The sequence below is a fragment of the Dipodomys merriami genome, unplaced genomic scaffold, assembly GCF_024711535.1.
Source record: "Dipodomys merriami isolate MVZ:Mamm:240054 unplaced genomic scaffold, mDipMer1.0.p SCAF_74, whole genome shotgun sequence".
NCBI classification, from domain to species: Eukaryota; Metazoa; Chordata; class Mammalia; order Rodentia; family Heteromyidae; genus Dipodomys; species Dipodomys merriami.
In genome coordinates this window covers 2,783,826-2,810,816 of record NW_027206335.1, presented here as the reverse complement: position 1 = coordinate 2,810,816, position 26,991 = coordinate 2,783,826, and positions in this window count along the sequence as shown.

Here is a 26,991-nt window from a genome sequence, read left to right as displayed (position 1 = left end):
GGTTGAGGTTTAGGTTTAGGTTAAGGGTGAGTTTTAGGGTTAGGGTTGGTGTTAGGGTTAGGGTGTGGATGAGGTTTAGGGTAAGAGTTAGGGTTAAGGTGAGGCTGAAGGTGAGGGTTAGGGTTAGGGTTAGGAATAGGATTATGATAAGGTTTGGGTGAGTGTGAGGCTTAGGGTTAAGCTTAGTGTTAGGCTTAGGGTTACACTGAGGGTTAGGGTGAGGGTAAGCGTTAGGGTTAGGGTGAGGTTTAAGGTTAGGGTTAGGTTGAGTGTTAGTGTTCAGTTTATGTTTAGGGTTAGGGTGAGGGTTAGGGTTACGGTTAAGTTTTGCTTGAGGCTTAGGGTTAGGTTGAAGGTTAGGGTTAGGGTTAGGGTCAGGGTGAGGTTTAGGGTTAGGGTTAGGGTGAGGTTTAGGATGAGGATTAGGATTAGGATTAGGGTTAAGGTGAGGGCTATGGTGAGGGTGAGGGTTAGAGTTAGTGTTAGGGTGAATTTTAGGGTTAGGATGAGGGTTAAGATGAGGGTTAGTGTTACGATAAGGGTGAGGGTTAGGGTTAGGGTGAGGGTTACGGTTAGGATTAGGTTTAGGGTGAGGGTGAGGGTTAGAATTAGGGTTAGGGTTAGGGTTATTGTTACAGGTAGGGTTAGGGTTATGGTTACTGAGAGGGTGAGGGTGAGGGTTAGGGTTAGGGTTAGGCTAAGGTTTTTAGTGTTAGGGTTAGGGTTATTGTTAGGGTTAGGGTTAGGATGAGTTTTAGATTTAGGGTTAGGATTAAAATTAGGCTTAGGGTAAGGGGGAGGTTTAGGGTTAGAGTTAGGGTTAGTATTAGGGTAAGGGTTATGGTGAGGTTTTGGGTTAGGGTTAGGCTTTGGTTTAGGCTTAGGCACAGTATATGGGTGAGTGTTCGGGTTAGTGTTAGGGTGAGGGTTAAGGTTAGGGTTAGGGTGAGGGTTAGGATGAAGTTTAGGGTTAGGATTAGTGTTAGGGTGAGGGCAAGGTTGAGGGTTAGGGTGAAGGTTCGGGTTAGGGATAGGGTTAGGTTTAGGATTAGGGTTAGGGTGAGGGTGAATATGAGGGTTAGGATTAGCGTTAGGGTTACGCTTAGGGTTAGGGTGAAGGTTAAGGTTAGGGTTTGGTTAGAGTGAGGGTGAGGCTGAGGAATAGGGTTAGGTTGAGGTTTAGGTTTAGGTTTAGGTTTAGGGTTAGTTTTACTGTTATGTTTCAGATTAAGTTTAAGTTTAGGGTTAGGATTAGTGTTATTGTTAGGGTTAGGATTAGTGTTACTGTTAGGGTTAGGGTTAGAGTTACGGTGAGGTTGAGGGTTAGGGTTAGTGTTAGGGTGAGATTTAGCGTTAGGGTTGGGATTAGGGTTAGGGTTAGGGTGAGGGTTAGGGTTAGGGTTAGGGTGAGGGTTAGGGTTAGGGTTAGTGTGAGGGTCAGGTTTAGGGTTAGGGTTAGGGATAAGGGGAGTGTTACATCGAGGGTTAGGGTTATGGTTCGTGTTAGGGTTAGGGTTAGGTTGAGGTTGAGGTTTAGAGTTAGGTTTCGGATTAGGGGGAGGTTTAGGTCGAGGATTAGCGTTAGGGTTAGTGTTAGGTTTAGGGTTAGGATTAGGGGTAGGTTGAGGGTTAGTGTTATTGTTAGGTTTAGTGTTAGAGTTAGGGTTACGGTTAGGGTTAGGGTTAGGGTTAGGTTTAGGGTTAGGGTGAGTGTTAGGGTGAGGGTTAGATTTAGGGATAGGGTTAGGTTGAGGGTGAGGGTGAGGTTTAGGGTTAGCGTGAGGTTTAGGGTGAGGTTTAGGGTTAGGGTGTTGTTGAGGTTTAGGGTTAGAGTTAGGGTTAGGGGGTTGGTTAGGGTGAGGGTTAGGGTGAGGGTTAGTGTTAGAGTTAGGGATAAGTTGAGTGTTAGGGTGAGGGTGAGGGTAGGCTTAGGGTTAGGATTAGGAATAGGGTAAGGGTTAGAGTTAGTGTGAGGGTTAGGGTTAGGGTTCGAGTTAGGCTTAGGGTTTCGCTGAGGGAGAGGGTGATCATGAGGGTTAGGGTTAGGGTGAGGTTTAGTGTTAGACTTAGGGTTAAGCTTAGGTTTTCGCTGAGGGAGAGGGTGAACATGAGGGTTAGAGTTAGGGTGAGGTTTAGGAGTAGAGTTAGGGTAGAGTGAGGGTTAGGGTTAGGGTGAGGGTGAGGTTTAGGGGTAGAGTTAGGGTTAGGGTGAGTTTGAGAGTGAGGGTTAGGTTTATAGTGAGGGTTACGGTTAGGTTTAGGGTGAGTGTGATGGTTAGATTGAGGATTAGTGTTCAGTTAGTGTGATGTTTAGGGTGAGGATGAGGGTTAGGGTTAGGGTGAGGGTTAGGGTTAGGATTAAGATGAGGTTTAGGGTTAGGGTGATGGTTTGGTTTAGTGTGAGTGTTTGAGTTAGGTTTAGGTTTAGTGTTAGGGTGAGGATTAGTGTTAGGGCGGGGGTTAGTGTTATGGTGAGGCTTATGGAAATGGTGAGAGTTAGGGTTAGGGTTATTATTAGGGTTAGGTTTAGGGTTACAATTACGGTGAGGGTGAAGGAGAGGGATAGGGTAGGGTTAGGATGAAATTTTGGTTTACGGTTAGGGTTAGAGTTAGGGTTAGGGTGAGAGTGAGGTTTACGGTTAGTGTTAGGGTTAGGGTTAGGATGAGGGTTAGGGTTCGGGTTAGGCTTAGGCTTAGGCTTAGGCTTAGGACGAGCATGAAGGTTAGGGTTAGGGTTAGGGTTAGGGTGAGGCTTAGGGTTATGGTTAGGGTGAGGGTTACCATGAAGTTTAGGGTTAGGATTAGGGTTAGGGTGAAGGCTAGGGTGAGGCTTAGGGTGAGGGTTAGGGTTAGGGATAGTGTTAGGTTTAGGATTAGTGTTAGGGTGAGGGTGAGTGTGAGGGTTAGGGTTAGGGTTAGGTTAGGCTTAGGGTTAGGGGGACCGTTAAAGTTAGTGTTAGGGTTAGGGTGAAGGTAAGGCTGAGGATTAGGGTTAGGTTTAGGGTTTGGGTTAGGGTTATTGTTATTGTTAGTGTTAGGGTTAGAGTTAAGCTGAGGGTTAGGGTGAGGGTTAAGATTAGGGTTAGATTGGCGTTTAGGGTTAGGGTTAAGGTTAGGGTTAGGGTTAGTTTGAGGGTGAGTTTTAGGGTTAGATATAGGTTTAGAGGGAGGGTTAGGGGGAGGGTTAGGGGGAGGGTCAGTGTTAGGGTTAGAGTGAGGGTGAGGATTAGGTTGAAGTTTAGGGTTATGGTTAGGGTTAGGATTAGTGTGATGGTTAGTGTTAGGGTTAGGTTTAGTGTTAGGGTGAGGGTAAGTGTTAGGGTGAGGGTTTGTGTTAGGGTGAGGTTTGTGGTTAGGGTGAGGGTTAGGATTAGGGTTAGGGTTACTATTAGGGTTAGGTTTAGTGTTTGGGTTGCTGTGAGGGTTAGGGTGAGGGTTAGGTTTAGGTTAAGTGTGAGGTTTAGGGTTTGGGTTAGGGTTAGAGTTAGGTTTAGGTTGAGTGTGATGTTTGGGGTTAGACTTAGGGTTAGGGTGAGGTTTAGGTTGAGGTTTAGGGTTAGGGATAGTTTTAGGGTTAGGTTTAGGTTTTGTGTTAGGTAGAGGGTTACGGTTAGGGATAGGGTTAGGAATAGGGTTAGGGTGAGGGTGAGTGTAAGGGTTAGGATGAGGTTTAGGTTTAGGCTTAGGGTTAGGCTGAGGGTGAGGTTGAGGGAGAGGGTTAGGGTTAGGTTGAGCATGAGGGTTAGAGTTAGTGGGAGGGTTAGGATGAGGGTTATGGTTAGGATAAGTGTTAGGGTGAGGGCTAGGTTGTGAGTGAGGTTTAGAGTTAGATTTAGAGTTAGGATTAGGGTCAGGTTTAGGGTGAGGGTGAGGGCGAGGTTTAGGGTTAGTATTAGGTTTAGGGTGAGGGTGAGGGCGAGGTTTATGGTTAGTGTTAGGGTTAGGGTGAGGCTAAGGGTGAGGGTTAGGGTTAGGGTTAGTGTTAGGGTTAGGGTTAATGTGAGGGATAGGGTTAAGGTGAGGGTTAGGATGAGGATTAGGGTTAGCATTAGGGTTAGGGTCAGAGTGAGTGTTAAGATTAGTGTTAGGCTTAGAGTTAGGGTTAGGTTTAGGGTTAGGATTAGTGTTATTGTTAGGGTTAGGGTTAGATTTATGGTGCTGGTGAGGGTGATGGTGAGGTTTAGGGTGGGTTTATGGTTAGGGTTAGGATTAGGGTTAGGGTGAGGGTGAGGTTTTGGTTTAGAATTAGAGTTAGGGTAGGGTTAGGTCGAGGTTTAGGGTTAGGGTTAGTGTTAGGGTTAATGTTCCGGTGAGGGTTAGGTTAAGGTTTAGGGTTAGGATTAGTGTTAGATTTCGGATTAGGGTTCAGCTCATGGCTAGGGTGAGGGTGAGGGTTAGGGTAAGGCTTAGGCTTAGGGTTAGGCTGAGCATGAGGTTGAGGGTTAGGATTAGGGTTAGGGTCCTCAGTAGTTTTACGGTTTGGGTGAAGGTTAGGATGAGATTTAGTGTTAGGTTGAGGGTTAGTTTGATTATGATGGTAAGGGTAAAGGAGAGGTTTAGGCTGAGGGTGAGGTTTAAGATAAAGGTGAGGGTTAGTGTTAAGTTTAGAGTTAGGGTAAGGTTTAGAGTTAGGGTTAGGGTGAGGGTTAGATTGAGGATTCGGTTTAGGGTTATCGTGAGGTTTACGGTGAGGATGAGGGTTAGTGTTAGGGTGAGGGTGAGGGTTAGAATTAGGGTTATGGTGAGGGCTAGGGTGAGGTTGAGGGTTAGGGTTAGGTTTAAGGTGAGTGTAGGGTGAGGGTTAGGGTTAGGTTTAAGATTAGTGATAGGGATAGGTTTAGGATTAGGTTTAGGGTGAGGGTGAGTGTGAGGGTTAGGGTTAGCGTTAGGTTTAGGCTTAGGGTTAGGGTGAGGATTAGGGTTAGGGTTTGGGGTAGGGTGAGGGTGAGGCTGAGGATTAGGGTGAGGTTTAGGGTTAGAGTTAGGGTTAGGTTTAGGGTTAAGTTAAGGGTTATTGTTAAGGTTATGGTTAGGGTTACAATGAGGGTTAGGTTCAGGGTTAGGGTTAGGCTTAGGGTTAGGCTGAGGGTGATGGTGGGGGTGAGGATTAGGGTTAGGGTTAGTTTTAGGGTTATCGTTAGTGCTATGGTTAGGGTTAAGTTTGCCGAGAGGGTGAGGCTGAGGGTGAGGGTTATGGTTAGGGTTAGGTTTAGGGTTAGTGTTATTGTTAAGGTTAGGGTTAGCCTTACGGTTAGGTTGAGCGTGAGAGTGAGGGTTAGAGTTAGGGTGAGGTTTAGAGTTAGGGATAGGGTTAGGGTTAGGGTTTGGGGGAGGTTTAGGGTTAGAGTTAGGGTTACTTTTAGTTTGATTGTTACTTTTATGGTTAGGGTTAGTGTTAGGGTGAGGGTAAGTGTTAGGGTGAGGTTTTGGGTTACGGTGAGGGTTATAGTTAGGGTGAGGGTTAGGGTTATGGTTATTGTTAGCGTTAGGGATATGGTTAAAGTGAGGGTGAGGGTGAGGTTTAGTGTTAGGGTTAGTTTTAAGGTCAGGGTGAGGGTGAGGGTTAGGTTGAGGTTTAGGGATATTGTTAGGTTTAGGGTTAGGTTTTGGGTGAGGCTGAGTGTGAGGGTTAGGGGGAGGGTTAGGCTTAGATTTCGAGTTAGGCTGAGGGTGAAGATTGTGGTGAGGATTGGGGTTAGGTTGATGATTAGGGTTAGGATTAGTGTTATTGTTAGGTTTAGGGTGAGGGTGAGCATTAGGTTGAGGTTTAGCTTTAGGGTTAGGGTTAGGATTAGTGTGAGGGTTAGTGTTAGGGTTAGGGTTAGTGTTGGGGTGAGGGTAAGTGTTAGGGTGAGATTTTGGTTTACGGTGAGCCTTATGGTTAGGGTGAGGGTTAGGGTTATGGTTATTGTTAGGGATAGGGATACGGTTACGGTGCGGGTGAGGGTGAAGTTAGGGTTAGGTTTGGGACGAGGTTTAGGTTTAGGGTTAGGTTAGATTTAGGGTTAGGTTTTGGGTTACGGTTAGGGTGAGGTTTAGGGTAAGGGTTCGGGTAATGGTTAGGGTGAGCGTTAGATTGAGGATTAGGGTTAGGGTTAGTGTGAGGTTTAGGGTGTGGATGAGGATTAGGGTTATGCTGAGGGTGAGGGTTAAGATAAGGGTGAGGTTTAGGGTTACAGTGAGGGTTAGGGTAAGGGTTCGGTTTATGGTTAGTGTGAGGGTTAGATTGAGGATTAGGGTTAGTGTTAGTGTGAGGTTTAGGGTGTGGATGAGGATTAGGGATAGGGTGATGGTGAGGGTTAGAATTAGGGTTAGTGTGAGGGCTAGGTTGAGGGTTAGGTTTAGGGTGAGGTTTAGAATTAGGGTGAGGGTTAGGGTTAGTGTGAGGGTTAGTGTTAAGGTTAGGATTAGTGTTACGGTGAGGGTAAGTAGTAGGTTGAGAGTCAGGGTTAGAGTGAGGGTTATTTTTAGGGTTAGGGTTAGGGTTACGGTTACTGTGAGGGTGAGTGTGAGGGTTAGGGTTAGGGTGAGCTTTAGTGTTAGGGTTTTGGTTAGAATTAGGGTTAATGTGAGGGTGAGGTTTAGGGGTAGAGTTATGTTTAGGGTCGGGGTTTAGGATGAGGATGAGGGTTAGGGTGAAGTTTAGGGTGGGGTTGACGGTAAGGGTAAAGGTGAGCGTTAGGCCAAGTGTAAGGGTTACGGTAAGGGAGAGGGTTAGGTTTAGGGTGAGGATTAGGGTAAGGGTTACGGTGAGGGTGTGGGTTAGATTGAGGATTAGTGTTAGGGTTAGTGTGAGGTTTAGGGTGAGGATGAGGCTGAGGGTTAGGGTGAGGGCTAGGCTGAGGGTGAGGGTTAGGTTTAGTGTTAGGTTGAGGTTTAAGTTTAGGGTGATGGTTAGGGTTAATGTGAGGGTTAGGGTGAGTGTTAGGGTTAGGGTGAGTGTTAGGGTTAGGGTTAGGGTTATGGTTACAGTGAAGGTAAGGGTGAGGGTTAGGGTTGGGCCTAGGATGAGGTTTAGGTTTAGGGTTTGGGTTAGAGTTAGGGTTAGGGTTAGGATGATGTTTAGGGTTAGGATTAGGGTACCGGTGAGGGCTAGGGTGAGGGTTAGGGTCAGGGCTAGGAATAGTGATAGGGTTAGGTTTAGGATGAGCGTTAGGGTGAGTGTGAGTGTGAGAGTTAGGGTTAGGGTTAGGCATAGGCTTAGGCTTAGGGTGAGGGGGAGGGTTAGGGCTAGGGTTTGGGTAAGGGTGAGGATGTGGCTGTTTATTAGGATTAGTTTTAGGATTAGGGTTAGGGTTAGGGTTACGGTGAGGGTTAGGGTTAGGCCTAGGTTAGGCTTAGGGTTAGGCTGAGGGTGAGGGTGGGCGTGAGGATTAGGGTTAGGCCTAGGGTTAAAATTCTGGTTATTGTTAGTGTTTTGGTTTGGGTTAAGTTTGAGTTGAGGGTGAGGCTGAGGGTGAGGTTTACTGTTAAGGTTAGGATTAGGCTTAGGGTTAGGCTGAGGGTGAGGTTGGGAGTGAGGAGTAGGTTTTGGGTAATGTTTAGTTTTAGGGTTAGGGTGAGGGTTAGGATGAGGGTTAGGTTTAGGATTAGGTTTAGGGTGAGGGCTACAGTGAGGGTGAGGGTTAGGGTTAGGCTTAGGCTTAGGCTTCGGGTTAGGCTGAGGGTGAGGGTGAGGGTGAGGTTTAGGGTTAGGGTGATGGACTGGGTTAGGGTTAGGGTGAGTGTTAGGATGAGGGTTACGGTTAGGATGAGGATTAGGGTGAGCATAACGGTAAGAGTAAACGTGAGGGTTAGGCTGAGGGTGAGTGTTCCCCAAACGGTGAGGGTTAGGATTAGGGTGTGGGTTAGGGTTAGGGTTAGGGTGAGAGGATGAGGGTGAGGTTTAAGGTTAGGTTTAGGGTGAGGGATAGGGTTAGGGTGATGTTTAGGTTTAGTGTTACGGTGAGGTTTAGGGTTAGGGTTAAGTTTAGGATCAGTGTGAGTTTGAGGTTTAGGGTTAGAGATAGGGTTAGGGTGAGGGTTACGGTGAGGGTTAGGGTTAGGGTTAGGTTTAGGGTTAGGTTTTGGGTGAAGGTTAGGGTGAGGGTGTGTGTTAGTGTTAGGGTTGGGGTGAGGGTTTGTTTTAGGATTAGGGTTAGGGTGAGGGCTGGGGTGAGGGTGAGGTTTAGGATTCGGTTTAGGGAGAGGGTGAGTGTGAGGGTTAGGTTTAGGGTTAGGGTGAAGTTGAGGATGAGGATGAGGGTTAGGTTTAGGGTGAGTGTTAGGGTTAGGGTTAGGGTGAGAGTTAGGTTTTGGGTTAAGTTTAGGGTTAGGCTGTGTGTTAGGTTGAAGGTGTCGGTAAGGTTAACGGTGAGGGTAAGTCTGATGGTCAGGGTTATGGTAAGGATGAGGGTTAGGGTTAGGGTGAGGGTTATGGTTAGGGTTAGAGTTAGGTTTCACCTGAGGGTGAGGGTGAGGATTAGGCTTAGGGTTAGGGTGAGGTTTAAGGTTAGAGTTATGGTTAGGGTGAGGGTTAGTGTGCGGGTTAGAGTTAGGATTAGTGTTAGGGTTGGGTTAGGGTTAAGGTTAGTGTGATGGTTAGGGTTAGGGATAGGGTTACATTTAGGATTATGGTTAGGGTGTGGGTGAGGGTGAGGTTTAGGTTAGGGTTAGGCTTAGGCTTAGAGTTAGGCTGAGGGTGAGGGTGAGGGTTAGGTTTAGGGTGAGGGTTAGGGTTAGGCTTAGGGTGAGGTTTAGGATAAGGTATAGGGTTAGGATTCGGGATAGGTTGAGGGCTAGGGTGAGGGTTAATTTTAGGGTTAGGTTTAGTGTGAGGTTTAGGGTTTGGGTTAGGTTTAGGGTTATGGTGAGGGTTCGGGTTAGGGTTACTGTATGGGTGAGGGTTTGGGTTAGGTTGAGGGATAGGGTTAGGGTTAGGCTGAGGGTTAGGTTGGGGGTGAGGAATAGGTTTTGGGTGATGGTTAGCGTTTGGGTTAGGGTGAGGGTTAGGGTGAGAGTTAGGGTTAGGATTAGGTTTAGGGTGAGGGCTAGGGTGAGGGTGAGGATTAGGGTTAGGGTGAGGTTTAGGCTTAGGGTTATGCTGAGGGTGAGGGTGAGGTTGAGGGTTAGTGTTAGGTTGATGGATAGGGTTAGGGTTAAGGAGAGTGTTAGCATGAGGGTTATGGTTAGTGTGAGGGTTAGGGTGAGCGTGATGGTAAGAGTAAAGGTGAGGGTTAGGCTGAGGTTGAGTGTTCCTCTAATGTTGAGGGTTAGGATTAGGATGAGGGTTACGATAAGTGTTAGGGTGAGGGTTAGGGTGAGTGTGAAGGTTAGATTGAGGATTAGGTTTAGGGTAAGTGTGAGGTTTAGGGTGAGGATGAGGGTTAGTATTAGGGTGAGGGTTAGGGTTAGAATTAGGGTTTGGGTGAGGGCTACGGTGAGGGTGAGGTTTAGGGTTAGGGTGAGGTTTAGGGTTAGGGTTACTGTTAGGGTTAGGATTAGAGTTAGGGTTAGGGTAAGGGTGAGGGTAATTGTTAGGGTGAGGGTTAGGTTTAGGGTGAGGTTTATGTTTAGGGTTTTTGTTAGGTTTAGGGTTAGGGTTACAGTGAGGGTGAGGGTGAGGGTGACGGTTAGGGTTAGTGTGAGGTTTAGGTTTAGGGTTAGGGTTTAAATTATGTTTAGTTTGAAGGTGAGGTTTAGGGTTAGAGTTAGGGTTAGGGTGAGGGTTAGGATGAGGGTTAGGGTTAGGGTTAATTTTAGTTTTGTGGTTAGGGTGAGGGTGAGTGTGTGGGTTAGGGTTAGGTTTAGGGTTAGGCTTAAGGTTAGGCTGAGGGTTAGGTTGAGGGTGAGGGTTATTGTTAGAATGAGGATTAGCGTTAGGTTTAGTTTGAGGGTTAGGATGAGGGTTAGGTTTAGGTTTAGGGTTAGGGTGAGGGCTAGGGTGAGTTTGAGATTTAGGGTTCGGGTTAAGGTGAGGTTTAGGGTTAGGGTTAGGGATAGGGTCAGGGTGAGTTTGAGGTTTAGGTTTAGAGATAGGGTTAGGGTGAGGGTTAGGGTGAGGGTTCGGATTAGTGTTAGTGTTAGGTTTAGGGTGAGGGTTAGTGTTAGGGTGTGTGTTAGGGTTAGAGTTAGGGTTGGGGTGAGGTTTACGGTGAGGGTTAGGGTTATGGATAGGGTTACATTTTGGATTATGGTTAGGGTGTGGGTGAGGGTGAGGGTTAGGGTTAGGCTTAGGCTTAGGCTTAGGGTTAGGCTGAGGGTAAGGGTGAGGGTTAGGGTTAGGGTGAGGGTTAGATTTAGGGTGAGGGTTAGGATGAGGTATAGGGTTAGGATTCGGGTTAGGTTGAGGGCTAGGGTGAGGGATAAAGTTAGGATTAGGTTTAGTGTGAGGTTTAGGGTTTGGGTTAGGTTTAGGGTTAGGGTGAGGTTTAGGGTTAGGTTTACTGTATGGGTGAGGGTTAGGGTTAGGTTGAGGGTTAGGGTTAGGGTTAGTCTGAGGGTTAGGTTGGAGGTGAGGAATAGGTTTTGGGTGATGTTTAGCGTTTGGGTTAGGGTGAGGGTTAGGATGAGGGTTAGGGTTAGGATTAGGTTTAGGCTGATAGCTGGGGTGAGGGTGAGCATTAGGGTTAGGGTGAGGCTTAGGCTTAGGGTTAGGCTGAGGGTGAGGGTGAGTGTGAGTGTTAGTGTTAGGTGGATGAATAGGGTTAGGGTTAGGGTGAGCGTTAGGATGACAGTTAGGGTTAGGGTGAGGGTTAGAGTGAGAGTGATGGTAAGAGTAAAGGTGAAGGTTAGGCTGAGGGTGAGTGTTCCCCTAAGGTTGAGGGTTAGGATTAGGGTGAGTGTTAGGTTAAGGGTTAAGGTGAGGGTTAGGGTGAGGGTGAGGGTTAGGGTTAGGGTTAGGGTGAGGGCTATGGTGAGGGTTAGGGTTAGTGTGAGGGTTAGGGTGAGGGTGAGGATGATGGTAAATGTAAAGTTGAGGTTTAGGATAGGCTGAGGCTGAGGGTTAAGTTAAGGGTGAGTGTTAGGCTTAGAGTGAGGGTTAGGGTAAGGGTTCGGGTTAGGGTTAGGGTGAGGGTTAGATTGAGGATTAGGGTTAGGGTTAATGTGAGGTTTAGGGTGAGGATGAGGGTTAGGGTTAGGTTGAAGGTTAGGGTTAGACTTATGGTTAGGGTGAGGGCTAGGGTGAGGTTTAGAGTTAAAGTTAGGGTTAAGGTGAGGTTTAGGGTTAGGGTGAGGGTGAGGTTAAGGTTCAGGTTGAGGGTTAGGCTGAGGGTAAGGGTTAGGGTTTGAGTTAGGTTTAAGGTGAGGGTAAGGGTGAAGGTTAGGGTGACGGTGAGGGTCACGGTAAGGGTGAGGTTTAGGTTTGGGGTTAGGGTTAGGGTGAGGGTTAGGGTGAGGAGTAGTGTTAGGATTAGGGTGAGGATTAGGGATAGTGTGAGGGTTAGGGTTAGAGTGACAGTAAGGCTTAGGGTGAGGGTTAGGGTTAGGGTGAGGGTTAGCATTAGGGTTAGGTTGAGGGTTAGTGTTAGGTTGGAGGTTAGGGTTAGGGTGAGGTTTAGGGTGAGTGTTAGGGTTAGGGTGAGTGATAGGATTAGGGTTAGGGTGAGGGTTAGGCTTAGGGTGATGTGTAGAATGAGGGTAAGGGCTAGGGTGAGGGTGAGAGTAAGGGTTAGGGTATGGGTGAGGGTTAAACTTAGGGTTAGGGTTAAGGTAATGCTGAGGGTTAGGGTGAGGGTGAAGTTAAGGGTTAGGATTAGTGTGAGGGTTAGGGGTAGTTTTAGGCTTCTAGCTAGGGTGAGAAGTAGGATGAGGGGTAGGTTTAGAGTTAAGGTTAGAGTTAGTGTGAGGGTTAGGGTTAGGGTGAGGATAAGTTAAGGGTGAGGGTTGGGGTGAGGGTGAGGGTTAGGGTTACGCAATGTGAGGGTTAGGGTTACGGTTATGGTGAGGGTTAGTGTTAGGGTTATGTTTTGGGTGAGGGTGAGTATTTGAGGATGAGGGTTCTGGAGAGTGTGAGGGTTAGGGTTTCAGTGAGGGTTAGGGTTAAGGTGAGTGTTAGGGTGACGGTGAGTGCGAGGTTTAGGGTTGGGGTTAGGGTTAGAGTGAGGGGTAAGGTGAGGGGTAGGATTATGCTTAGGGTGAGGTTTAGGGTTACTGTGAGGGTTAGGGTTAGGGTGAGGTTTAGGGTTACTGTGAGGGTTCAAGTTAGGGTTAGGCTTAGTATTAGGTTGAAGGTAAGGGTTTGGTTGAGGGTTAGGGTTAGGGTGAGGGTTAGGGTTAATGTGAGGGTCAGGGTTAGGGTGAGAGTTAGGGTTAGGTTGAGGGTTAGGGTGAGGTTGAGGGTGACGGTAAGGCTTAGGGTTAGGGTTAGGGTGAGGGTGAGTGTGAGGGTTAGGGATAGGGTTAAAGTTACGCTTAGGGTTAGGCTGAGGGTGAGGGTGAGGGTGAGACTGAGGGTTAGGGTGTGGGTGAGGGTTAGGTTTAATGTAAGTTTAAGGGTGAAAGTGAGTGTTAGGGTGCAGGTGAGGGTTAGAGTTAGGGTTAGGGTTAGTATCAGGGTTAGGTTTAGGGTTAGGTTGAGAGTTAGGATGAGGGGTAGGGTTAGGGTTAGGGTTAGGGTTAGGGTTAGGCTGAGGGTGAGGTTGAGGGTGAGGTTTAGGGTTAGTTTGAGCGTTAGGGTTGGGAATAGGGTGAGAGTTAGGATGAAGGTTAGGGTGAGGGTAAGGTTTAGCTTGAGGGTTAGGGTGAGTGTGAGGGTTAGGGTTAGGGTTAGTGTTAGGGTGAGGGTAAGTGTTAGTGATAGGTTTAAGTTTACGGTGAGGGTGAGGGTTAGGTTTAGGTTGAGGGTTAGGGTTAGGGTTAGGGTGACGGTGAGGGTGAGGTTTAGGATAAAGGTTAGGGTTAGTGTTATTTTTAGGGTTATGGTTAGGTTTATGGTTACGTTGAGGGTGAGGGTTAGGGTTAGGGTGAGGTTTAGGTTTAGGTTTAGGTTTAGGGTTAGGTTTAGGTTGAGGTTTAATGTGAGTGTTAGGGTTAAAGTTTGAGTGAGGGTTAGGGTTATTGTGAAGGTTAGGGTTAGGGTTAGGGCTAAGGTGAGGGTTAGGGTGAGGGTAATGTAAAAGTAAGGGTGAGGTTTTTGATGAGGGTGAGGGTTACGGTAAGGGTGATGGTGAGTGTTAGGGTGAGGGTTAGGGTTAGCAATAGGGTTAGTGTGAGGGCTAAGGTGAGAGTGAGGTTTAGGGTTAGGGTTAGGTTTAGGGTGAGGGTTAGGCTTAGGCTGAAGGTTAGGGTTAGTGGGAAGGTTGGTGTTAGGGTTAGGCTTAGTGTTAGGGTGAGCATAAGGTTTAAGGTGAAGGTTAGGGTTAGGGTGAGGGTTAGGGTTAGGGTGAGTGTCAGGGTTAGGGTTAGGGTTAGGCTGAGGGTTAGGTGAGGGTTAGGGTTAGTGTTAGGGTAAGGATTAGTGTTAGGGTGGGGGTTAGTGTTAGTGTTAGAGTTAGGGTTAGTGTTAGGGTTAGGGTTAGGGTTAGGTTGAGGGTTACGTTGAGGGTGAGGGTTAGGGTTAGGTTTAGGTTTATCATGTGGGTAAGTGATAGCGTTAGGGTTAGGGTGAGTGTTAGAATTAGCATTAGGGTTGGAGTGAAGGTTAGGGTGAGGATTAGGTTTAGGGTTAAGGTGAGCTTGAGGGTGAGGTTTAGGGTTAGGGTGAGTTTTAGGGTTAGGGTGAGGGTTAGGGTTAGTGTTAGTGTGACGGTAATAGTGAGGGTGATGGTTAGGGTTAGAGTTAGGGTGAGGGTTAGGTTTAGTGTGAGGTTTAGGGTGAGGATGAGGTTAAGGTTTAGGGTGAGGTTTAGGTTAAGGGTGAGGGTTAGGGTTAGGGTTAGGGTTAGTGTGAGAGTTAGGGTTGGGGTTAGGTTTAGGATTAATGTGAGGGTAAGAATTAGGCTGATGGTTAGGGTGAGGGTGAATTTTAGGGTTAGGAACAGTGATAGGGTTAGTGTTACGCTGAGCATGAGGGTGAGGGTGAGGGTTAGGGTTAGGGTTAGGGTGAGGGTGATGGTAAGGGTAAAGGTGAGGGTTAGGCTGAGGGTGAGGGTTAAGATAAGGTTGAGTGTTAGGGTTAGAGTGAGGGTTAGGGTAAGGATTCGGGTTAGGGTTAGGGTGAGGGTGATGGTAAGGGTAAAGGTGAGGGTTTTGCTGAGGGTGAGGGTTAAGATAAGGTGAGTGTTAGGGTTAGAGTGAGGGTTAGGGTAAGGATTCGAGTTAGGGTTAGGGTGAGGGTTAGATTGAGGATTAGGGTTAGGGTTAATGTGAGGTTTAGGGTGAGGATGCTTGTTAGGGTTATGTTAAGGGTTAGGGTTAGAATTATGGTTAAGGTGAGGGCTAGGGTGAGGTTTAGGGTTAGGGTGAGGTTTAGGGTTAGCGTGAGGGTGAGGTGAAGGTTCAGGTTGAGGGTTAGGCTGAGGGTAAGGGTTAGGGTTAGAGTTAGGTTTAGGGTGAGGGTAAGGGTGAGGGTTAGGGTGACGGTGAGGGTGACGGTAAGGGTGAGGGTTAGGTTTGGGGTTATGGTTAGGGTGAGGTTTAGGGTGAGGGGTAGTGTTAGGGTTAGGGTGAGGATTAGGGATAGTGTGAGGGTTAGGGTTAGAGTGACAGTAAGGCTTAGGGTGAGAGTTAGGGTTAGGGTGAGGGTTAGCGTTAGGTTTAGGTTGAGGGTTAGTGTTAGGTTGGAGGTTAGGGTTAGGGTGAGTGTTAGGGTGAGTGTTAGGGTTAGTGTGAGGGTTAGGTTTTGGGTGATGTGCAGAATGAGGGTGAGGGTTAGGGTGAGGGTGACCGTTAGGGTTAGGGTATGGGTTAGGGTTAAGGTTAGGGTGAGGCTTAAGGTAATGCTGAGGGTTAGGGTGAGGGTGAGGTTAAGGGTTAGGATTAGGGTGAGAGTGAGTGTTAGGGTTAGGGTTATAGTTAGGGTGAGGGGTAGGGTGAGGGGTAGGGTTAGAGTTAAGTTTAGAGTTATTGTGAGGGTTAGGGTTAGGGTGAGGATAAGGTAAGGGTGAGGGTTGGGGTGAGGGTGAGGGTTAGGGTTACTCTTAGTGTGAGGGTTAGGTTTACGGTTATGGTGAGGGTTAGGGTTAGGCTTATGTTTAGGGTGAGGGTGGGTGTTAGAGTGAGGATGAGGGTTCTGGAGAGTGTGACGGTTAGGGTTTCGTTGAGGGTTAGGGTTAGGGTGAGGTTTAGGGTTAGGGTTAGGGTTAGGTTTAGGGTGAGGGTGAGGTTTGGGGTTAGAGGTAGGGTTAGGGGGACTGTTAGGGTGACGTTTAGGGTTAGGGTTAGTGTTAGGGTTATGGTTAGGGTGAGGCTGAGGTTGAGGTTTAGGGTTAAGGTTAGTGTCAGAGTTAGGGTTAGGGTGAGTGTGAAGGTTAGGCTGAGGTTTAGGTTTATGATTAGGGTAAGGGTTAGGGTGAGTGTGACGGGTAGGGTTAGGGTTATGCTTAGTCTTAGGTTTAGGCTGAGGGTGAAGCTGAGGGTGAGGGTTAGGGTCAGGGTTAGGGTTAGGATTAGGGTTAGGATTAGGGTTAGGGTGAGGGCTTGGGTGAGGGTGAGGATTAGGGTTAGTGTTAGGGTAAGGTTTAGGATTATGGTAAGGGTTAGGGTGAGGGTTAGGATGAGGGTTAGGTTTACAGTGAGGGTGAGGGTTAGGGTTAGGTTGAGGGTTAGGGTTAGGATTAGATTTGGAGTGAGGGTGAGTGTTAGGATTAGGGTTAGGGTTAAGGTTAGGTTTAGGTTTAGGATTAGTGTTATTGTTACGGTTAGTGTTAGAGTTATGGTGAGGGTGAGTGTGAGGGTGAGGTATAGGGTTAGGTTTAGGGTGAGGATTAGGGTTAGGTCTAGGATTAGGGTTAGGACGACGATGAGGTTTCGGGTTAGATTTAGGGTTAGGTGGAGTGTTAATGTTAGGGTTAGTGTTCATTTTAAGGTTAGGGTGAGGGTAGGTTGAGGTTTAGGGTCAGGGTTAGGGTTAGGGTTAAGTTTAAGATGAGGGTGAGGGTGAGGGTTAGGGTTAGGCTTAGGCTTAAGGATAGGCTGAGGGTGATGGTGGCGGTGAGGATTAGGGTTAGTGTTATGGTTATGGTTAGGTTTAGGGGGAGAGTTAGGATGAGGGTTAGTTTTAGGATTAGGGTTAGTTTAAGGGCTAGGGTGAGGTTTAGGGTTAGGGTTAGGGTTAGGATTAATTTTAGGTTTGGGCTTAAGGTGAGTGTTAGGGTGAGGGTGAGGGTTAGGTTAGGGTTAGGGTTAGGATTAGGGTTAGTGTTAGGGTGAGTGTGAGGGTTAGGGTTAGGGTTAGGCTTAGGGTTAGGTTGAGGGCTAGGGTGAGGGGGAGGTTTAGGGTTAGTGTTTGCGTGAGGTTTATGGTTAGGGTTAGGGTTTGGGTGAGGGTTATGATTATGGTTATTGTTAGGGTTAGTGTGAGGGTTAGGGTTAGGCTTAGGTTTAGGGTTAGGCTGAGCGTGAGGGTGAGGGTGAGGGTTAGGTTTAGCGTGAGGGTTAGGGTTAGGGTTAGGGTGAGAGCTAGGTTTCGGGTTAAGTTTAGGGTTAACGTGAGGGATAGGGTAAGGGTTACAGTGAGGGTGTGGTTCAAGGTTAGGTTGAGGGTTAGGGTTAGGTTTAGAGTTAGGGTGAGGGTGATGGTGAGTGTTAGGGTTAGTGTTAGGGTGAGGGTTAGGATGACGGTTAGTGTTAGGATTAGGATTAGTGTAAGGGCTAGCATGAGGTTGAGGTTTAGTGTTAGGGTTAGGGTGAGGTTTAGGGTTAGGGTTAGGGTTAGTGTTAGGGTTTGTGTTACGTTACGGGTTAGGGTGAGTTTTAGGGTTATGGTTACGGTCAGCCTGAGGGTTAAGGTTAGGGTTAGAGTGAGGTTTTGGATGATGATTTGGGTTAGGATTAGGGTTAGGTTGAGGGCTAGCGTGAAGGTGAGGGTTAGGGTTAGTGTTTGGATGAGGTTTAGGATTAGGGTTAGGGTTTGTGTGAGGTTTAGGATGTGGGTTAGAGTTACGGTGAGGGTGAGGGTTTGGGTTAGGTTTAGGGTTAGGGTTAGGATTTGGGTTAGGGTGAGGCGTTAGTTTTAGTGTTAGATTTACGGTTAGGGGGAGGGTTAGGTTGAGGTTTAGGGTTAGGGTTATGGTTAGTGTTAGGGTTAAGGTTAGGGTGAGGGTGAGTGTGAGGGTTAGGGTTAGGGTTAGGATTAGGCTTACGGTTAGGCTCAGGGTGAGGGTGGGGATGAGGATTAGGGTTAGGGTTATGGTTAGGGTTAAGGTTAGGGTGAGGGTTAGGGATAGGGTTAGGTTGAGGGTGAGGTTTAGGGGTAGAGTTAGGGTTAGAATCAGGGTTTGGGTCAGGCTGAGGGTTAGGGTGGGGGTGATGGTAATGGTAAAGTTGAGGTTAAGGCTGAAGGTGAGGATTAAGGTAAGGGTTAGTGTTAGTGTTAGGGTGATGATTAGGGTTAGGTTTAGGGTGAGGGTGAGGTTTAAATTGAGGATTAGTGTTAGGGTTATTGTGAGGTTTAGGGTGAGTATGAGGTTTAGGGTTAGGGATACTGATAGGGTGAGGTTGAGGTTTAGGGTTAGTGTTAGGGTGAGATTTAGGGTTAGAGGGATGGTTAGGGTTAGTGTTAGGGTGAGGTTTAGTGTTAGGGTTAAGGTTAGGGTGAGGGCTAGGGTGAGGGTGAGGGTTAGGATTAGGGTAATGGTTAGGTTTATGGTTAGGGTGAGTGATAAGATGAGGTTTAGGTTTAGGGTGAGGGTTAGGTTGAGGTTGATGTTAAGAGTAAAGGTGAGGTTTAGGCTGAGGGTGAGGGTTAAGAAAAGGGTGAGAGTTAGGATTAGGTTTAGTGTGAGGGCTAGGTTGAGGGTTAGGCTGAATTTTAAGCTTAGGGATATGGTTAGGTTTAGGATTTGGGTTAGGGTGAGTGAGTGTGAGCATTAGGGTTAGTGTTAGGGTTAGGCTTAGGGATAGGGGAGGGTTAGGGTTTGGGTTTGGGTTAGAGTGAGGGTGATGGTGAGGATTAGGGTTAGGTTTAGGGTTTGGTTTAGGGTTAGGGTTAGTGTTAGGGTTTGGGTTATGGTTAGGGTTACGGTGAGTGTTAGGGTTAGTGTTAGGGTTAGGCTGAGGGTGATGGTGGGGGTGAGGATTAGGGTTAAGATTAGTGTTATTGTTTGGGTTAGGGTTAGAGTTACCTTGAGGTTGAGCGTGAGCGTTAGGGTTAGGGTTAGGGTCGGGTTTGGGTTAGGGTTAGGGTTAGGGTTAGGGTGAGGGTGAGGTTTAGGGGTAGATATAGGTTTAGGGGGAGGTTTAAGGTGAGGGTTAGGGTTAGCGTGAGGTTTACGGTTAGGGTGAGGTTTAGGGTTAGGGTTATGTTTAAGTTTATACTTATGGTGAGGGTGAGTGTGCGGGTGAGTGTGAGGGTTAGGGATAGGTTAGGTTAGGCTTAGGGTTAGGCTTAGGTTTAGGCTGAGACTGAGGTTTAGGGTTAGGGTGAGGACTAGGGTGAGGGTGATGTTTAGGATTAGGGTTAGGGTGAGGGCTATGGTGAGGGTGTGGTTTACGGTTAGGGTTTGGCTGAGGTTTAGGGTTAGGGTTAGGGTTAGGTTTGGGGTGTGGGTGAGGTTTCGGTTAAGGTTAGGGTTAAGTTGAGGCTGAGGGTGAGGGTTAATGTTAGGGTTAGGCATATTATTAGTTTAAGGTTTAGGGTGAGTGTGAGGGTTAGGGTTAGGTTTAGTGTTAGTCTTAGGGTTACACTGAGGGTGAGGTTGAGGGTTAGGGTGAGAGTTAGTGTTCAGGTTAAGTTTAGGGTGAGGGTGAGGGTGAGGGTTATGGTTACATTGAGCAAGAGGTTTAGGGTTAGGTTGAGTTAGGGTTTGGGTTAGGGTTAGTGTTAGGGTGAGGTTTAGCATGAGGATTAGTGTTAGGCTTAGGGTTAGGGTGAGGGCTAGGGTGAGGGGGAGGGTTAGGGTTAGTGTTAGGGTGAGGTTTAGGTTTAGGGTGAGGATTAGGATGAGGGTTAGGGTTACAGTAAGGGTGAGGGTTAGGGTTAGGTTGAGGGTTAGGGTTAGGATTTGCGTTAGGGTGAGGGTTAGTTTTAGGGTTAAATTTAGGGTTAGGGGGAGGGTTAAGTTGAGGTTAAGGGTTAGGGTTAGGGTTAGTGTTAGGGTTAAGGTTAGGTTGAGAGTTAGTGTTCAGGTTAAGTTTAGGGTGAGGGTGAGGGTTAGGTTGAGGGTTAGGGTTAGGGTGAGGGTTAGGGTGAGGTTTAGGATGAGGATTAGGGTGAGGATTAGGGTTAGGGTGAGGGCTAGGGTGAGGGATAGTGTGAGGGTGTGTTTTAGGGTTAGTGTTAGGGTGAGTTTTAGGTTTAGGGTGAGGGTTAGGATGAGGGTTAGGGTTACGGTAAGGGTGAGGGTTAGGTTTAGGGTGAGGGTTAGGGTTAAGATTAGGTTAAGGGTCAGGGTGAGGGTTAGGATTAGGGTTAGGGTTAGGGTTATTGTGAGGTTTAGGGTTAGGGTTACGGTTACTGAGAGGGTGAGGGTGAGGGTTAGGGTTAGGGGTAAGGTGAGGTTTTTAGTTTTAGGGTTAGGGTTAGACTTAGGGTTAGGGTGAGGTTAGGGTTAGGGTTAGTGTGAGGTTTAGTGTTAGGTTTAGGGTTAGGGTGAGGCTGAGGAGGAGCGTTAGGTTTAGGGTTAGTGTTAGAGTTAGGGTTACAGTGAGGGTTAGAGTGAGGTTGAGGGTTAGGCTTAGTGTTAGGATTAGGATTAGGGTAAGGATTAGGGTGAGTTTGAGGGTTAGGGTTAGGTTTAGGCTTAGGGTTAGGCTGATGGTGTGGATGAGGGTGAGGGTTAGGGTTAGGGTTTGGGTGATAGTTAGTGTTTGGGTTAAATTTATGGTTAGGGTGAATGTTAGGGTTAGGGTTATGGTGAGCGTGAGGGTTAGGGTTAGGATGAGGATTAGGGTTAGGCTTAGGATTAGGGTGAGGGTTATGGTTAGGGTTAGGGTGAGGGTTAGGATGAGGATTAAGGTTAGGATTAGGGTTAGGGTGAGGACTAGGGTGAGGGTGAGGTTTAGGGTTAGAGTTTGGGTGAGGTTTAGGGTTAGGGTTAGAGTTTGGGTGAGGGTTAGAGTTACGGTTAGGTTGAGGGTTAGGGTTAGGTTGAGGGTTAGGGTTAGGATTTGGGTTAGAGTGAGGGTTAGCTTCAGGGTTATATTTAGGGTTAGTGGGAGCGTTAGGTCAAGGGTTAGGGTTAGGGTTAGGGTTAGTGTTAGGGTATAGTTTAGGGTGAGGGTTAGGTTGAGGTTTAGGGTTAGGGTTAAGGTTAGAGTTAGGATTAGTGTTAGGGTGAGGGTTAGTTTGAGGGTTAGGGTTAGCGTTAGGGTTAGGGTGAGGGTTAGGGTTAGGGTTAGGGTTATTGTTAGTGTTATGGTTATGGTTAAATTTGCAGTGAGGGTGAGGCGGAGGGTGAGGGTTATGGTTCGGGTTTGGGTTAGGGTTAGTGTTAGGGATAGTGTTATTGTTAGGGTTAGGGTTAGCGTTACAGTGAGGTTGAGGTGAGGGTGAGGATTAGGGTTAAGGTGAGGTTAAATTTTAGGGTTAGGGTTAGGGTTAGGGTAGGGTGAGGTTTAGGGATAGATTTAGGTTTAGGGGGGAGGATTAGGGTAAGGTTGAGGGCTAGGGTTAGTGTTAGGTTTAGGGTGAGGGTGAGGGTTAGGTTGAGGTTTAGGGATAGGGTTAGGTTTAGGATTAGGGTTAGGGTGAATGTGAGTGTGAGGGTTAGGATGAGAGTTAGGCTTAGGCTTAGGTTTAGGCTGAGCTTGAGTGTGGGTGTAAGGATTAAGGTTAGGGAGATGATTACGGTTAGGGTTAGTGTAATTGTTAGGGTTAGGGTTATAGTTACAGTGAAGGTAAGGGTGGGGGTGAGGGTTAGCTTTAGGGTTAGGGTGGGGTTTAGGGTTAGGGTTAGGGTTAGGGTGAGGGTGAGGTTTAGGGTTAGATATAGGGTTAGGGGGAGGGTAAGGGTGATGGTTAGGGTTAGGGTTAGTTTTAGAGTTAGGGTGAGGGTGAAGGTTAGGTTTAGGTTTAGTGTTAGGCTAAGGTTTAGGCTGAGGGTGATGGTGAGGGAGAGGGTTAGGGTTAGGTTGAGGGTTAGGGTTAGGTTTATTGGGAGGTTATGATGAGGGTTAGGGTCAGGATTATGGTTAGGGTGAGGGTTAGGGTTACGGAAGGGTGAGGGTTAGGGTGAGGGTGAGGGTTAGGGTTAGGATTAAGGTGAGGGTGATTGTGAGTGTTAGGATTAGGGTTAGGGTTAGGGTTATTGTTAGGGTTAGGGTTAGGCTTATGGTTATGGTGAGGGTGAGGTTTAGGGTTAAGTTTAGGGAGAGGTTTTTAGTGTTAAGATTAAGGTTAGAATTAGGGTTAGGGTTAGGGTGAGGTTGAGGGTTAGAGTTAGGGTTAGGGTGAGGGTTAGGTTGAGGCTTAGGATTAGGGTGAGGGTTAAGTTGGGGGTGACCGCAAGTTTAAAGATGAGTGTTAGGCCTAGGGCGAGGGTTATGGTAAGGATAAGGGTTAGGGTTAAGGTGAGGGTGAGGGTTAGATTGAGTATTAGTGTTAGGGTTAGGGTGAGGTTTAGGGTGAGGATGAGGGTTAGCGTTAGGGTGAGGGCTAGGGTGAGGTTGAGGATTAGGGTTAGTGTTAGGGTAATGTTAGGGTTAGGGTGAGGGTTATGGTTAGGTTTAGGGTTAGGTTTAGTGTTAGTGTTAGGGGTAGGGTTGGGGTATCTTTAAGGTTAGGGTTAGGGTTATTATTACGGTTAGGGTTAGGATGAGGTTTAGGTTTAGAGTTAGGGTTAGGCTTAGTGTTTCCCTGAGGGAGAGGATGAGCATAAGGGTTAGGGTTAGGGTTATTTTTAGGGTTAGGGTTTGGTCGAGTTTTAGTGTTATTGTTAGGTTTAGTGTTAGAGTTGCGGTGAAGTTGTGGGTGAGGGTGAGGGTTAGGGTTCGGGTGAGGTTTAGCGTTAGTGTTAGGGTGAGTGTGAGGTTTAGGGTTTAGAGTTAGGGTGAGGGCGACGGTTAGGGTGAGGTTTAGGTTGAGGCTTAGTGTTAGATTTAGGGATAGGGTGAGTGTTATGGTGAGGGTGAGGGTTAGGCTTAGGGTTTGGATTAGGAGTAGGGTAAGGTTTAGTGTTAGTGTGAGGGTTAGGGTTAGGGTTCCGGTTAGGCTTAGGGTTTCGCTGAGGGAGAGGGTGAGAATGAGGGTTAGGGTTAGGGTCAGGTTTAGGTTTAGGGTTAGGGTTAGGCTTAGGGTTTCGCTGAGGGAGAGGGTGAGCATGAGGGTTAGGGTTAGGTTGAGGTTTAGGAGTAGAGTTAAGGTAGTGTGAGGATTAGGGTGAGGGTTAGGGTTAAGGTGAGTGTGAGGCTTTGGGTTAGAGTTAGGGTTAGGGTGAGTTTTAGGGTGAGGGTTAGGTTTAGAGTGAGGGTTAGGGTTAGGGTTAGAATGAGAGTGATGGTTAGATTGAGGATTAGTGTTCGGTTAGTGTGAAGTTTATGGTGAGGATGAGGGTTAGGGTTAGGATGAGGGTTAGGGTTAGGATTAGGGTGAGGTTAAGGGTTAGCGTGTTGGTTAGGGTTAGTGTGAGTGTTTGTGTTATGTGTAGGTTTAGTGTTAGGGTGAGGGTAAATGTTAGGGTGAGGGTTAGTGTTATGGTGAGGGTTATGTTAAGGGTGAGGATTAGGGTTAAGCTTATTCTTAGGGTTAGGTTTAGGGTTACGGTTAAGGTGAGCATGAGTGTTAGGGTTAGGAAGAGGTTTTGGTTTAGGGTTAGGGTTAGTGTTAGGGTTAGGGTGAGAGTGAGGTTTACGGATAATGTTAGGGTTAGTGTTAGGGTTAGGGTTAGGGTGAGGGTTAGGGTTCGGGTTAGGCTTAGGCTTAGGCTTAGGCTTAGGATGAGCATGAGGGTGAGGGTTAGGGTTAGGGTTAGGGTGACGGTTAGGTTTAGGTTTAGGGTGAGGGGTACCATGAGGTTTAGGGATGGGATTAGTGTTAGGCTAAAGGCTAGGGTGAGGCTTAGGGTGATAGTTAGGGTTAGGTATAGTGTTAGGTTTAGGATTAGGGTTAGGGTGAGGGTGAGTGTGAGCGTTAGAGTTAGGGTTAGTTTTAGGGTGAGGGTAAGGCTGAGGCTTAGGGTTAGGTTTAGGGTTATGGTTAGGGTTATTGTTATTGTTAGGGTTAGGGTTAGAGTTAAGGTGAGGGTGAGGGTGAGGTTGAGGGTTAGGATTAGGGTTAGATTGGGGTTTAGGGTTAGGGTTAAGGTTAATGTTAGTGTGAGGGTGAGTTTTAGGATTAGATATAGGTTTAGGGGGAGGGCTAGGGTGAGGGTTAGGGTGAGGGTCAGTGTTAGGGTTAGAGTGAGGGTGAGGGTCAGGTTGAGGTTTAGGGTTAGGTTAGGGTTAGGATTAGTGCGATGTTTAGTGTTAGGGTTAGGGTTAGTTTTAGGGTGAGGGTAAGTGTTAGGGTGATGTTTTGGGTTAGGGTGAGGTTTATGGTTAGGGTGAGGGTTAGGATTAGTGTTAGGGTTACAGTTAGGTTTAGGTTTAGGGTTTGAGTTGCGGTGAGGGTGAGGGTGAAGGTCAGGGTTATGGTTAGTGTGAGGTTTAGGATTTGGGTGAGGGTCAGAGTTAGGTTTTGGGTGAGGGTGAGGTTTAGGGTTAGACTTAGGGTTAGCGGGAGGTTTAGGTTGAGGATTAGGGTTAGGGTTAGTTTTAGGGTTAGGTTTAGGTTGAGAGTTAGGGAGAGTGTTAGGGTTATGGATAGGGTTAGGAATAGGGTTAGGGTGAGTGTGAGGTTTAGGTTTAGATTTAGGTTTAGGGGTAGGGTTATTTCGAGGGTTAGGATTAGGGTTAGTGTTAGGGTTAAGGTTAGGGTGAGGGTTAGGTTGAGGCTTAGGTTTAGGGTTAGTGTTAGGGTTCGGATAAGGCTTAGGGTGAGGGTGAGTGTGAGGGTTAGGGTTAGGGTTAGGCTTAGGCTTAGGGTTAGGCTGAGGGTAAGTTTGGGTGATGATTAGGGTTAGGGTGATGGTTAGGGTTTGGGTTACGGTGAGGAATAGAATATGGTTTATGGTTCGGATTAGGGTTAGGGTGAGGGCTAGGGTGAGGGTGAGGGTGAGGGTTAGGCTACGGCTTAGGCTTAGGTTTAGGCTGAGCATGAGGTTGAGGGTGAGGGTTAGGGTTATGGTCCTGGGTAGGTTTAAGGTTAGGGTGAGGGTTAGCATGAGATTTAGTGTTAGGGTGATGGTTATGGTGATTATGATGGTAAGGGTAAAGGTGAGATTTAGGCTGAGGATGAGGGTTAAGATAAGTGTGAGGGTTTGGTTAAGTTTAGGGTTAGGTTAAGGTTTAGGGTTAGGGTTAGGGTTAGGTTTAGATTGAGTATTCAGTTTAGGGTTAGTGTGAGGTTTAGAGTGAGGATGAGGGTTAGTGTTAGGATGAGGGTGAGGGTTAGAATTAGGTTTAGGGTGAGGGCTAGGTTGAGGGTGAGGGTTAGGGTTAGGGTTAGGATGAGGGCTAGGGTGAGGGTTAGGTTGAGGTTTAGGGTTAGTGATAGGGATAGGTTTAGGATTAGGGTTAGGGTGAGGGTGAGGATGAGGGTTAGGGTTAGGTTTAGGTTTAGGCTTACGGTTAGGGTGAGGATTAGGTTTATAGTTTGGGTTAGGGTGAAGGTGAGGCTGAGGATTAGGGTTAGGTTTAGGGTTAGGGTTAGGGTTAGGGTTAGGGTTAGGGTTACAGTGAGGGTTAAGGTTAGGGTTAGGCTTAGGGTTAGGCTGAGGGTGAGGGTGGGGGTGAGGATTAGGGTTAGGTTTAGTTTTAGGTTTATCGTTAGTGCTATGGTTAGGGTTAAGTTTGCCGAGAAGGTGAGGCTGAGGATGAGGGTTATGGTTAGGTTTAGGGTTAGGGTTAGTGTTATTTTTAGGGTTAGGGTTAGAGTTACGGTTAGGTTGAGGTTGAGGGTGAGGGTTAGGGTAGGGTGAGGTTTAGGGTTAGGTTTAGGGTTAGGGTTAGGTTTAGGGTTAGGGTATGGGTGAGGTTTAGGGTTAGAGTTAGGGTTAGGGGGAGGGTTAAGGTGAGGTTTAGGGTTAGGGTTAGTGTTAATGTCAGGGTGAGGTTGAGGGTTAGGTTGAGGTTTAGGGATAGAGTTAGGTTTAGGTTTAGGGATTGGGTGAGGGTGAGTGTGAGGGATTGGGTCAGGGTTAGGTTTAGACTTAGGGTTATGCTGAGATTAGGGTTAGTCTGAGGGTGAGGGTTAGGTTTAGGATTGGGGTTAGGTTGATGGTTAGGGTTAGGGTTAGTGTTATTGTTAGGGTAAGGGTGAGGGTGAGGGTTAGGTTGAGGTTTAGGGTTAGGTTTAGGGTTAGGGTTAGTGTGAGGGTTAGTGTTAGGTTTAGGGTTAGTGTTAGGGTGAGGGTAAGTGTTATGGTGAGGCTTTGGGTTACGGTGAGGGTTATTGTTAGGCTGAGGGTTAGGGATATGTTTATTTTTAGGGTTAGGGTTACGGTTACAGTTTCGGTGAGGGTGAGGGTTAGGGTTAGGTTTAGGATGAGGTTTAGGGTTAGGGTTAGGGTTAGAGTTAGGGTTAGTGTTAGGGTTAGGGTTAGGGTTAGGGTGAGGTTTAGGGTAAAGGGTCGGTTTATGGTTAGGGTGAGGCTTATATTGAGGATTAATGTTAGGTTTAGTGTGAGGTTTAGGGTGAGGATCAGTATTAGGGTTAGGCTGAGGGTGAGTGTTAACATAAGGTTGAGGGTTATGGTTAGGGTGAGGGTTAGATTGAGGATTAGGGTTATGGTTAGTGTGAGGTTTAGGGTGAGGATGATGATTATGGTTAGTGTGACGTTTAGGGTGAGGATGAGAATTAGGGTTAGGGTGAGGGTGAGGGTTAGAATTAGCGTTAGGGTGATGGTCAGGGTTAGGGTTAGGGTTAGGGTTAGAGTGAGATTTAGGATTAGGGTGAGGGCTAGGGTTAGTGTGAGGGTTAGTGTTAGGGTAAGGGTTAGTGTTAGGGTGAGGGTAAGTTTTAGGTTGAGGGTTAGGTTTAGGGTGAGGGTTATTGTTAGGGTTAGTTTTAGGGTTTCGGTTACTGTGAGGGTGAGGGTGATGTTTAGGGTTAGGGTGAGCTTAAGTGTTAGGGTTATGGTTAGAATTAGGGTTAGTGTGAGGGTGAGGTTTAGGGGTAGACTTATGTTTAGGGTGAGGTTTAGGGTGAGGTTTAGGGTCAGGGTGAAGTTTAGGGTGGGGGTGACGGTAAGGGTAAAGGTGAGTGTTAGGCCAAGGGTGAGGGTTATGGTAAGGGTGAGGGTTAGTGTTAGGGTGAGGGTTAGGGTAAGTGTTAGGGTGAGGGTCAGGGTTAGATTGAGGATTAGTGTTAGGGTTAGTGTGAGGTTTAGGGTGAGGATGAGGGTTAGGCTTAGGGTGAGGGCTAGGAAGAGGGTGAGGGTTAGGGTTAGTGTTAGGGTGAGGTTTAGGGTTAGGGTTATTGTTAGGGTTAGGGTTAGGGTTACAGTTACGGTGAAGGTAAGGGTGAGGTTTAGGGTTGGGGTTAGGATGAGGTTTAGGTTTAGGTTTTGGGTTAGAGTTAGGGTTAGGGCTAGGGCGAGGGTGAGGTTTAGGGTTGGGGTTAGGATGAGGTTTAGGTTTAGGGTTTGGTTTAGAGTTATGGTTAGGGTTAGGGTGAGGGTGAGCTTTAGGGTTAGAGTTAGGATTAGTGTTAGGTTTAGGCTTAGGGTGAGGGTTAGGATGAGGTTTAGGGTTAGGATTATTGTTAGGGTGAGGGCTATGGTGAGTGTTAGGGTGAGGGTTAGGGTTAAGGATAGGGTTATGTTTAGGATTAGGGTTAGGGTGAGTGTGAGTGTGAGCATTAGGTTTAGGGTTAGGTTTAGACTTTTGATTAGGGTGACGGTTAGGGCTAGGGTTTGGGTTAGGGTGAGGGTGTGG